We start from the raw sequence: 13,740 nt of genomic DNA on the forward strand, positions 1-13,740 counted from the left end.
ATGAACCAGACAGGTCCCCCGAGCACTGGGACAACCAGACAGGTCCCCCGAGCACCGGGACAACCAGACAGGTCCCCCGAGCACCGGGACAACCAGACAGGTCCCCCGAGCACCGGGACAACCAGACAGGTCCCCCGAGCACCGGGACAACCAGACAGGTCCCCCGAGCACCGGGACAACCAGGCAGGTCCCCCCAGCACCGGGATGAACCAGACAGGTCCCCCGAGCACTGGGACAACCAGACAGGTCCCCCGAGCACCGGGACAACCAGACAGGTCCCCCGAGCACCGGGACAACCAGACAGGTCCCCCGAGCACCGGGACAACCAGACAGGTCCCCCGAGCACCGGGACAACCAGACAGGTCCCCCGAGCACCGGGACAACCAGACAGGTCCCCCGAGCACCGGGACTCAAGGAATAATGGAACAATATATCGTTGCTGTCGGGAGTAAACCTAATTCAATGTTTTTTTTAATCAGTGCTATTGAACACTTAGTAGACAAAACCTCTTAACGCTAAAGCAGCTAACTCCACCACCTCTCCCCCTCTCAAACTGTCTGCTAAAGCAGCTAACTCCACCACCTCTCCCCCTCTCACACTGTCTGCTAAAGCAGCTAACTCCACCACCTCCCCCCCTCTCAAACTGTCTGCTAAAGCAGCTAACTCCACCACCTCTCAAACTGTCTGCTAAAGCAGCTAACTCCAGACCACCTCTCCCCCTCTCAAACTGTCTACTAAAGCAGCTAACTCCACCACCTCTCCCCCTCTCACACTGTCTGCTATAAAGCAGCTAACTCCACCACCTCTCCCCCTCTCAAACTGTCTGCTAAAGCAGCTAACTCCACCACCTCTCCCCCTCTCAAACTGTCTGCTATAAAGCAGCTAACTCCACCACCTCTCCCCCTCTCAAACTGTCTGCTAAAGCAGCTAACTCCACCACCTCTCAAACTGTCTGCTAAAGCAGCTAACTCCACCACCTCTCCCCCTCTCAAACTGTCTGCTAAAGCAGCTAACTCCACCACCTCTCCCCCTCTCACACTGTCTGCTATAAAGCAGCTAACTCCACCACCTCTCCCCCTCTCAAACTGTCTGCTAAAGAAGCTAACTCCACCACCTCTCTCCCTCTCAAACTGTCTGATAAAGCAGCTAACTCCACCACCTCTCAAACTGTGCTATAAAGCAGCTAACTCCACCACCTCTCCCCCTCTCAAACTGTCTGCTAAAGCAGCTAACTCCACCTCCTCTCCCCCTCTCAAACTGTCTGCTATAAAGCACCTAACTCCACCTCCTCTCGCCCTCTCAAACTGTCTGCTATAAAGCAGGTAACTCCACCACCTCTGCCCCTCATACTGTCTGCTATAAAGCTGCTAACTCCACCACCTCTCCCCCTCTCACACTGTCTGCTATAAAGCAGCTAACTCCACCACCTCTCCCCCTCTCACACTGTCTGCTATAAAGCAGCTAACTCTACCACCTCTCCCCCTCTCACACTGTCTGCTAAAGCAGCTAACTCCACCACCTCTCCCCCTCTCAAACTGTCTGCTAAAGCAGCTAACTCCACCACCTCTCCCCCTCTCACACTGTCTGCTATAAAGCAGCTAACTCCACCACCTCTCAAACTGTCTGCTATAAAGCAGCTAACTCCACCACCTCTCCCCGGGCCCTCTCAAACTGTCTGCTAAAGCAGCTTACTCCACCACCTCTCCCCCTCAAACTGTCTGCTAAAGCAGCTAACTCCACCACCTCTCCCCCTCTCAAACTGTCTGCTAAAGCAACTAACTCCACCACCTCTCCCCTCTCAAACTGTCTGCTAAAGCAGCTAACTCCACCACCTCTCCCCCTCTCAAACTGTCTGCTAAAGCTGCTAACTCCACCACCTCTCCCCCTCACACTGTCTGCTATAAACACCTAACTCCACCACCTCTCCCCCTCTCAAACTGTCTGCTAAAGCAGCTAAATCCACCACCTCTCCCACTGTCTGCTATAAAGCAGCTAACTCAACCACCTCTCCCCCTCTCACACTGTCTGCTATAAAGCAGCTAACTCCACCACCTCTCACACTGTCTGCTATAAAGCAGCTAACTCCACTTTTTACTTTGTAGATGTTGGGTATCATTAGAAAACCACCTCAGCTCTACAGTATTTACATTATTTACATTTTCAACTTTTTACTCAAATGTGCATTTTTTTAATTCCGGTACTTCTACTTGTAACAGAGTAGTTCTACATTACAGTATCCATACTTTTAACTCAAGTAAAAAACAATACGTATGTTTTCCACCACTGTCCGGGCCGGTGTGCGCTATGTTGTAACGATATGTTGTAACATAACGTACCGTTGTAACGTTGGTTAGAGTTAGATATACAACAGTCCAACATGCTTTAGTCCAAAAACACTGTGGCAGGTTAAAACCAACCTGTGGCAGGTTAAAACTAGCCATTGGCAGGTTAAAACTAGCCCGTGGCAGGTTAAAACTAGCCTGTGGCAGGTTAAAACTAGCCTGTGGCAGGTTAAAACTAGCCTGTGGCAGGTTAAAACTAACCTGTGGCAGGTTATAACTAACCCGTGGCAGGTTAAAACTAACCTGTGGCAGGTTATAACTAGCCCGTGGCAGGTTAAAACTAACCATTGGCAGGTTATAACTAACCAGTGGCAGGTTAAAACTAACCTGTGGCAGGTTATAACTAACCAGTGGCAGGTTAAAACTAACCAGTGGCAGGTTAAAACTAACCAGTGGCAGGTTAAAACTAACCTGTGGCAGGTTAAAACTAACCTGTGGCAGGTTATAACTAACCCGTGGCAGGTTAAAACTAACCTGTGGCAGGTTATAACTAACCCGTGGCAGGTTAAAACTAGCTTGTGGCAGGTTAAAACCAACCCGTGGCAGGTTAAAACCAGCCTGTGGCTTCCTCTGCGAGGTTAGGTTTTGGGGTAGGGTGTCTGCCTCATTGGCCCCACTGGTTCATTGCAGCGACCTCATTGGCCCCACTGGTTCGTTGCAGCGACCTCATTGGCCTCACTGGTTCGTTGCAGCGACCTCATTGGCCCCACTGGTTCATTGCAGTGACCTCATTGGCCTCACTGGTTCATTGCAGCGACCTCATTGGCCTCACTGGTTCGTTGCAGCGACCTCATTGGCCCCACTGGTTCATTGCAGCGACCTCATTGGCCTCACTGGTTCGTTGCAGCGACCTCATTGGCCCCACTGGTTCGTTGCAGCGACCTCATTGGCCGCTGCAGTTCGTTGCAGCGACCTCATTGGCCGCTGCAGTTCGTTGGAGCGACCTCATTGGCCGCTGCGGTTCGTTGGGCTTCACAAGCACATACGCTCCAGGGCATGACACATACGCTCCAGAGGCGGAAAGGGGCGAGTCCATGAGTCCATGACTCATGAGTCTATGGACTCATGAGTCCATGACTCATGAGTCCATGACTCATGAGTCCATGACTCATGAGTCTATGGACTCATGAGTCCATGACTCATGAGTCTATGGACTCATGAGTCCATGGACTCATGACTGTAGGACTGTTAGTATGTCAGACCGAGCCGAGCCGAGCTACACAGGACTGTGTCCGGGAGACTGTGTGACCCCCCCCACCACCACCGCCGCCGCCACACACTCCCCCTGGCGGTGGTCCGGGTCCCCTCCGCCGCCCCCTCCTCCCGGTTCGAGCCCCACGCCGGCCCGTAGGCCCCCGTACAGCCTGTCCTCCACGGAGCCGGCCAGCTTGTCCTCCAGGACGCTCCGGGTCTGCTCCCGGAAGACCACGGAGGACACGGAGCGCTGCGGAGCGTCGGGAAGACGGGGGAGAGGGGGGCTGCCGGGGTCCCGGGGGAGAGTGACGCGGGACAAAGCCGCCGCAGAGTCCAACAGAACGGCTCGACTGCTGCTGTTGTTGCGGTTGGGGTCCTCTGTCCCTCTAGACTGGTCCTCTGTCCCTCTAGACTGGTCCTCTGTCCCTCCTCTGGACAGAGACTGGTCCTCTGTCCCTCCTCTGGACAGAGACTGGTCCTCTGTCCCTCCTCTGCTCAGAGACTGGTCCTCTGTCCCTCTGCTCAGAGACTGGTCCTCTGTCCCTCTGCTCAGAGACTGGTCCTCTGTCCCTCTGCTCAGAGACTGGTCCTCTGTCCCTCTGCTCAGAGACTGGTCCTCTGTCCCTCCTCTGGACAGAGACTGGTCCTCTGTCCCTCTGCTCAGAGACTGGTCCTCTGTCCCTCTAGACTGGTCCTCTGTCCCTCTGACCAGAGACTGGTCCTCTGTCCCTCTGCTCAGAGACTGGTCCTCTGTCCCTCTGACCAGAGACTGGTCCTCTGTCCCTCTGCTCAGAGACTGGTCCTCTGTCCCTCTGCTCAGAGACTGGTCCTCTGTCCCTCTGCTCAGAGACTGGTCCTCTGTGCCTCTGCTCAGAGACTGGTCCTCTGTCCCTCCTCTGGACAGAGACTGGTCCTCTGTCCCTCTGACCAGAGACTGGTCCTCTGTCCCTCTGCTCAGAGACTGGTCCTCTGTCCCTCCTCTGCTCAGAGACTGGTCCTCTGTCCCTCTGCTCAGAGACTGGTCCTCTGTCCCGCCGTGGTTGTCCCCGCGACGCGCCCAACCGTCCAGAGCTGCCCCTCCTCCTCCTCCTAAACCCGGGTGCTGACCCTGGCCCGCCTCCACCGCTCTGCCATTGGCTGGACCCGGCCCCTGGCCCGCCTCCACCACCGCTCTGCCATTGGCTGGACCTATAGGCTCCGCGCCCTCGTCGGGGGGGCCCGCCTCCGACCCCTCGTTGGCTTCCTCGTCGGCGGCGCTGGCGATGCGTGACAGAGTACTGTGGTACCTGCAGCGGAGGACAGTACACCAGTACGTTAGTACTGTACATTAGTGACAGAGTACTGTGGTACCTGCAGCGGAGGACAGTACACCAGTACATTAGTACTGTACATTAGTACTGTACGACTTTTATTAAATATTCCATTGTGTGGTACCTGGCGGTACCTGGCCTTAGTGCAGTCCTGACCTGAAGTCAGCTTGTGGTACCTGGCCTTAGTGCAGTCCTGACCTGAAGTCAGCTTGTGTTACCTGGCCTTACTAGGGGTATTACCTGGTATCCAGGGGGTATTACCTGGTATCTGAGGGGTATTACCTGGTATCTGAGGGGTATTACCTGGTATCTGAGGGGTATTACCTGGTATCTGAGGGGTATTACCTGGTATCTGAGGGGTATTACCTGGTATCCGAGGGGTATTACCTGGTATCTGAGGGGTATTACCTGGTATCTGAGGGGTATTACCTGGTATCTGAGGGGTATTACCTGGTATCTGAGGGGGTATTACCTGGTATCTGAGGGGTATTACCTGGTATCTGAGGGGTATTACCTGGTATCTGAGGGGTATTACCTGGTATCTGAGGGGTATTACCTGGTATCCGAGGGGTATTACCTGGTATCTGAGGGGGTATTACCTGGTATCTGAGGGGTATTACCTGGTATCCAGGGGGTATTACCTGGTATCTGAGGGGTATTACCTGGTATCCAGGGGGTATTACCTGGTATCCAGGGGGTATTACCTGGTATCTGAGGGGTATTACCTGGTATCCAGGGGGTATTACCTGGTATCCAGGGGGTATTACCTGGTATCCAGGGGGTATTACCTGGTATCCAGGGGGTATTACCTGGTATCTGAGGGGTATTACCTGGTATCCGAGGGGTATTACCTGGTATCTGAGGGGTATTACCTGGTATCCAGGGGGTATTACCTGGTATCTGAGGGGTATTACCTGGTATCCGAGGGGTATTACCTGGTATCTGAGGGGTATTACCTGGTATCTGAGGGGTATTACCTGGTATCCAGGGGGTATTACCTGGTATCTGAGGGGTATTACCTGGTATCCGAGGGGTATTACCTGGTATCTGAGGGGTATTACCTGGTATCCAGGGGGTATTACCTGGTATCTGAGGGGTATTACCTGGTATCTGAGGGGTATTACCTGGTATCTGAGGGGTATTACCTGGTATCCGAGGGGTATTACCTGGTATCTGAGGGGTATTACCTGGTATCTGAGGGGGTATTACCTGGTATCTGAGGGGTATTACCTGGTATCTGAGGGGTATTACCTGGTATCTGGGGGGGTATTACCTGGTATCTGAGGGGTATTACCTGGTATCTGAGGGGTATTACCTGGTATCTGACGGGTATTACCTGGTATCTGAGGGGTATTACCTGGTATCTGAGGGGTATTACCTGGTATCTGAGGGGTATTACCTGGTATCTGAGGGGTATTACCTGGTATCTGAGGGGTATTACCTGGTATCCGAGGGGTATTACCTGGTATCCGAGGGGTATTACCTGGTATCCGGGGGGTATTACCTGGTATCCGAGGGGTATTACCTGGTATCCGAGGGGTATTACCTGGTATCTGAGGGGTATTACCTGGTATCCGAGGGGTATTACCTGGTATCCGAGGGGTATTACCTGGTATCCGGGGGGTATTACCTGGTATCCGAGGGGTATTACCTGGTATCCGAGGGGTATTACCTGGTATCCGAGGGGTATTACCTGGTATCTGAGGGGTATTACCTGGTATCCGAGGGGTATTACCTGGTATCCGAGGGGTATTACCTGGTATCTGAGGGGTATTACCTGGTATCCGAGGGGTATTACCTGGTATCCGAGGGGTATTACCTGGTATCCGAGGGGTATTACCTGGTATCTGAGGGGTATTACCTGGTATCCAGGGGGTATTACCTGGTATCTGAGGGGTATTACCTGGTATCTGAGGGGTATTACCTGGTATCTGAGGGGGTATTACCTGGTATCTGAGGGGTATTACCTGGTATCTGAGGGGTATTACCTGGTATCTGAGGGGTATTACCTGGTATCTGAGGGGGTATTACCTGGTATCTGAGGGGTATTACCTGGTATCTGAGGGGTATTACCTGGTATCTGAGGGGTATTACCTGGTATCCGAGGGGTATTACCTGGTATCCGAGGGGTATTACCTGGTATCCAGGGGGTATTACCTGGTATCTGAGGGGTATTACCTGGTATCTGAGGGGTATTACCTGGTATCCGAGGGGTATTACCTGGTATCCGAGGGGTATTACCTGGTATCCGAGGGGTATTACCTGGTATCCGAGGGGTATTACCTGGTATCTGAGGGGTATTACCTGGTATCCAGGGGGTATTACCTGGTATCTGAGGGGTATTACCTGGTATCTGAGGGGTATTACCTGGTATCTGAGGGGGTATTACCTGGTATCCAGGGGGTATTACCTGGTATCCGAGGGGTATTACCTGGTATCCGAGGGGTATTACCTGGTATCTGAGGGGTATTACCTGGTATCTGAGGGGTATTACCTGGTATCCGAGGGGTATTACCTGGTATCCGAGGGGTATTACCTGGTATCTGAGGGGTATTACCTGGTATCTGAGGGGTATTACCTGGTATCCAGGGGGTATTACCTGGTATCTGAGGGGTATTACCTGGTATCTGAGGGGTATTACCTGGTATCTGAGGGGGTATTACCTGGTATCCAGGGGGTATTACCTGGTATCTGAGGGGTATTACCTGGTATCTGAGGGGTATTACCTGGTATCTGAGGGGTATTACCTGGTATCTGAGGGGTATTACCTGGTATCTGAGGGGTATTACCTGGTATCTGAGGGGTATTACCTGGTATCTGAGGGGTATTACCTGGTATCCAGGGGGTATTACCTGGTATCCGAGGGGTATTACCTGGTATCTGAGGGGTATTACCTGGTATCTGAGGGGTATTACCTGGTATCTGAGGGGTATTACCTGGTATCTGAGGGGTATTACCTGGTATCTGAGGGGTATTACCTGGTATCCGAGGGGTATTACCTGGTATCCAGGGGGTATTACCTGGTATCTGAGGGGTATTACCTGGTGTCCGAGGGGTATTACCTGGTATCCGAGGGGTATTACCTGGTATCTGAGGGGTATTACCTGGTATCCAGGGGGTATTACCTGGTATCTGAGGGGTATTACCTGGTATCTGAGGGGTATTACCTGGTATCCAGGGGGTATTACCTGGTATCTGAAGGGTATTACCTGGTATCCAGGGGGTATTACCTGGTATCTGAGGGGTATTACCTGGTATCTGAGGGGTATTACCTGGTATCCAGGGGGTATTACCTGGTATCTGAAGGGTATTACCTGGTATCCGAGGGGTATTACCTGGTATCTGAGGGGTATTACCTGGTATCTGAGGGGTATTACCTGGTATCCGAGGGGTATTACCTGGTATCCAGGGGGTATTACCTGGTATCCGAGGGGTATTACCTGGTATCCAGGGGTATTACCTGGTATCCGAGGGGTATTACCTGGTATCTGAGGGGTATTACCTGGTATCTGAGGGGTATTACCTGGTATCCTAGGGGTATTACCTGGTATCTGAGGGGTATTACCTGGTATCTGAGGGGTATTACCTGGTATCTGAGGGGTATTACCTGGTATCTGAGGGGTATTACCTGGTATCCAGGGGGTATTACCTGGTATCTGAGGGGGTATTACCTGGTATCCAGGGGGTATTACCTGGTATCTGAGGGGGTATTACCTGGTATCTGAGGGGTATTACCTGGTATCTGAGGGGTATTACCTGGTATCTGAGGGGTATTACCTGGTATCTGAGGGGTATTACCTAGTGTCTGAGGGGTATTACCTGGTATCCGAGGGGTATTACCTGGTATCCGAGGGGTATTACCTGGTATCTGAGGGGTATTACCTGGTATCTGAGGGGTATTACCTGGTATCCGAGGGGTATTACCTGGTATCCGAGGGGTATTACCTGGTATCTGAGGGGTATTACCTGGTATCTGAGGGGTATTACCTGGTATCTGAGGGGTATTACCTGGTATCCAGGGGGTATTACCTGGTATCTGAGGGGTATTACCTGGTATCTGAGGGGTATTACCTGGTATCCGAGGGGTATTACCTGGTATCCGAGGGGTATTACCTGGTATCTGAGGGGTATTACCTGGTATCCGAGGGGTATTACCTGGTATCTGAGGGGTATTACCTGGTATCCAGGGGGTATTACCTGGTATCTGAGGGGTATTACCTGGTATCTGAGGGGTATTACCTGGTATCTGAGGGGTATTACCTGGTATCTGAGGGGTATTACCTGGTATCCGAGGGGTATTACCTGGTATCCAGGGGGTATTACCTGGTATCCAGGGGGTATTACCTGGTATCCGAGGGGTATTACCTGGTATCTGAGGGGTATTACCTGGTATCTGAGGGGTATTACCTGGTATCTGAGGGGTATTACCTGGTATCTGAGGGGTATTACCTGGTATCCGAGGGGTATTACCTGGTATCTGAGGGGTATTACCTGGTATCCAGGGGGTATTACCTGGTATCTGAGGGGTATTACCTGGTATCCAGGGGGTATTACCTGGTATCCAGGGGGTATTACCTGGTGTCTGATGGGTATTACCTGGTATCTGAGGGGTATTACCTGGTATCCGAGGGGTATTACCTGGTATCTGAGGGGTATTACCTGGTATCCAGGGGGTATTACCTGGTATCTGAGGGGTATTACCTGGTATCTGAGGGGTATTACCTGGTGTCCAGGGGTATTACCTGGTATCTGAGGGGTATTACCTGGTGTCCAGGGGGTATTACCTGGTATCCAGGGGTATTACCTGGTATCCGAGGGGTATTACCTGGTATCCGAGGGGTATTACCTGGTATCTGAGGGGTATTACCTGGTATCCAGGGGGTATTACCTGGTATCCGAGGGGTATTACCTGGTATCCAGGGGTATTACCTGGTATCCGAGGGGTATTACCTGGTATCCGAGGGGTATTACCTGGTATCTGAGGGGTATTACCTGGTATCTGAGGGGGTATTACCTGGTATCCAGGGGGTATTACCTGGTATCCAGGGGGTATTACCTGGTATCTGAGGGGTATTACCTGGTATCTGAGGGGGTATTACCTGGTATCTGAGGGGGTATTACCTGGTATCTGAGGGGTATTACCTGGTATCCAGGGGTATTACCTGGTATCTGAGGGGTATTACCTGGTATCTGAGGGGGTATTACCTGGTATCTGAGGGGTATTACCTGGTATCTGAGGGGTATTACCTGGTATCTGAGGGGTATTACCTGGTATCCAGGGGGTATTACCTGGTATCTGAGGGGTATTACCTGGTATCCGAGGGGTATTACCTGGTATCCGAGGGGTATTACCTGGTATCCAGGGGGTATTACCTGGTATCTGAGGGGTATTACCTGGTATCTGAGGGGTATTACCTGGTATCCGAGGGGTATTACCTGGTATCCGAGGGGTATTACCTGGTATCCAGGGGGTATTACCTGGTATCTGAGGGGTATTACCTGGTATCCGAGGGGTATTACCTGGTATCTGAGGGGTATTACCTGGTATCTGAGGGGTATTACCTGGTATCCAGGGGTATTACCTGGTATCCGAGGGGTATTACCTGGTATCCGAGGGGTATTACCTGGTATCTGAGGGGTATTACCTGGTATCCAGGGGGTATTACCTGGTATCTGAGGGGTATTACCTGGTATCCAGGGGGTATTACCTGGTATCCAGGGGGTATTACCTGGTATCCAGGGGTATTACCTGGTATCCGAGGGGTATTACCTGGTATCCGAGGGGTATTACCTGGTATCTGAGGGGTATTACCTGGTATCTGAGGGGTATTACCTGGTATCTGAGGGGTATTACCTGGTATCTGAGGGGTATTACCTGGTATCCGGGGGGTATTACCTGGTATCCGAGGGGGTATTACCTTGTATCTGAGGGGTATTACCTGGTATCCAGGGGGTATTACCTGGTATCTGAGGGGTATTACCTGGTATCTGAGGGGTATTACCTGGTATCTGAGGGGTATTACCTGGTATCTGAGGGGCATTACCTGGTATCTGAGGGGCATTACCTGGTATCTGAGGGGTATTACCTGGTATCTGAGGGGTATTACCTGGTATCTGAGGGGTATTACCTGGTATCCAGGGGGTATTACCTGGTATCCAGGGGGTATTACCTGGTATCTGAGGGGTATTACCTGGTATCCAGGGGGTATTACCTGGTATCTGAGGGGTATTACCTGGTATCTGAGGGGTATTACCTGGTATCCAGGGGGTATTACCTGGTATCTGAGGGGTATTACCTGGTATCCGAGGGGTATTACCTGGTATCCGAGGGGTATTACCTGGTATCTGAGGGGTATTACCTGGTATCTGAGGGGTATTACCTGGTATCTGAGGGGTATTACCTGGTATCCGAGGGGTATTACCTGGTATCCGAGGGGTATTACCTGGTATCCGAGGGGTATTACCTGGTATCCGAGGGGTATTACCTGGTATCCGAGGGGTATTACCTGGTATCCGAGGGGTATTACCTGGTATCCGAGGGGTATTACCTGGTATCCGAGGGGTATTACCTGGTATCTGAGGGGTATTACCTGGTATCTGAGGGGTATTACCTGGTATCTGAGGGGTATTACCTGGTATCTGAGGGGTATTACCTGGTATCTGAGGGGTATTACCTGGTATCCAGGGGGTATTACCTGGTATCCGAGGGGTATTACCTGGTATCCAGGGGGTATTACCTGGTATCCAGGGGGTATTACCTGGTATCTGAGGGGTATTACCTGGTATCCAGGGGGTATTACCTGGTATCCGAGGGGTATTACCTGGTATCCAGGGGGTATCCCGCGCTGTCACCTCTCCTCAGCGGCGTGAACCTCTGCCTCTCCAGCGAGGGCGAATAGCGCCCCCCGGTGGTGGCCGAGGAGGAGCCGGGGTCGCTGTACTGCTTGCGGCGCTGCCACTGCTTGCGGAGATGGACGCGGCTGGTGGCGCGGTGCTGGTGGCGCGGCGCCGTGCGCAGCGGACCCGACGACGGCGCCCCCTGCTGGTCGAAGCGCGGGTCGTGACGCAGGAACTCGTTGAACAGCGCGTCCGTCTTCTCGTCGATGCTGTAGTCGCGGCGTCGGAGGCGCGGGGGCCGGTGTGGGGGGGTGGGAGCGGGGGGGAGGAGGGGGGGAGGAGGAGGGGCTGTGTGGGGGTGGAGCTTCAGAGGAGGAGGAGGAGGGGCTGTGTGCGGGAGGAGCTTCAGGGGAGGGGGTGCGTGGGGGAGGGGCTTGAGCAGCAGCGCTGACGTCGGCTGTGAATAAAATTAAAAAGAGGTAGTTAACACCCCGAGCGGCGTGAACTGAGTTCTCCGTCCTATCAATTAGTAACGTCCAATCAGGACGGAGTTCTCCGTCCTATCAATTAGTAACGTCCAATCAGGACGGAGTCCTATCGATTAGTAACGCCCGGCACTCAGGACGGAGATTGATCAAAAGGACGGAGATTTATTGATATCAAAACCGATCACATCGCTCCACAGGCTGGGAGCGTCGCTCCACAGGCTGGGAGCGTCGCTCCACAGGCTGGGAGCGTCTGTTGGGCAACACTCATCGAAAATGTCCCCCCCCCTCCTCATTTTAGCCGACGAGATCGAAAACCTCGTGATCTTGTCGTGGTCAATATTTCACAGATAAGTCTTTCTGTGGATAAGAAATATTATCATTTTCAGCTATGCAATTTTTAAGGCTGTTTTTTTAAATAATTCAATAAATATAAAAAGTATTTTTTTATAAATAGGGAAAATAACTAATAATAACTAATAACTAATAATCCCGAGACGTTCCAAGGCCAGTGAGTCTTTGTGTTTCCTCCATCTGGTCCTTGGTCTGCCCCGGGGTCTCCTCCCAGTGGAGATATAATCCATCTGGTCCTTGGTCTGCCCCGGGGTCTCCTCCCAGTGGAGATATAATCCATCTGGTCCTTGGTCTGCCCCGGGGTCTCCTCCCAGTGGAGATATAATCCATCTGGTCCTTGGTCTGCCCCGGGGTCTCCTCCCAGTGGAGATATAATCCATCTGGTCCTTGGTCTGCCCCGGGGTCTCCTCCCAGTGGAGATATAATCCATCTGGTCCTTGGTCTGCCCCGGGGGTCTCCTCCCAGTGGAGATATAATCCATCTGGTCCTTGGTCTGCCCCGGGGTCTCCTCCCAGTGGGACGTGGTCCTTGGTCTGCCCCGGGGTCTCCTCCCAGTGGGACGTGCATCGAGTCCCTAGGGAGACGCTCGAGAGGCATCCTAACCAGATGCCCGAACCACCTAAGACCTAAAATAGACCACCTAAAATACAAATATAACTAAGGAAAAACATGCTACTAACCATGGTTTGTGTTTTCAGAGGTTGCAGAATCAGGGACATCATCTCCACCTATGGGATCATAATAATCAGAATCAGGGACATCCTCTCCACCTATGGGATCATAATAATCAGAATCAGGGACATCCTCTCCACCTATAGGATCATAATAATCAGAATCAGGGACATCCTCCCCACCTATAGGATCATAATAATCAGAATCAGGGACATCCTCTCCACCTATGGGATCATAATCAGAATCAGGGACATCCTCTCCACCTATAGGATCATAATAATCTGAATCAGGGACATCCTCTCCACCTATGGGATCATAATAATCAGAATCAGGGACATCCTCTCCACCTATGGGATCATAATAATCAGAATCAGGGACATCCTCTCCACCTATAGGATCATAATAATCAGAATCAGGGACATCCCCACCTATAGGATCATAATAATCAGAATCAGGGACATCATCTCCACCTATGGGATCATAATAATCAGAATCAGGGACATCCTCTCCACCTATAGGATCATAATAATCAGAATCAGGGACATC

The sequence above is a fragment of the Protomyctophum parallelum genome, assembly GCF_964188405.1.
Source record: "Protomyctophum parallelum genome assembly, chromosome: 14".
Classification (NCBI taxonomy): Eukaryota; Metazoa; Chordata; class Actinopteri; order Myctophiformes; family Myctophidae; genus Protomyctophum; species Protomyctophum parallelum.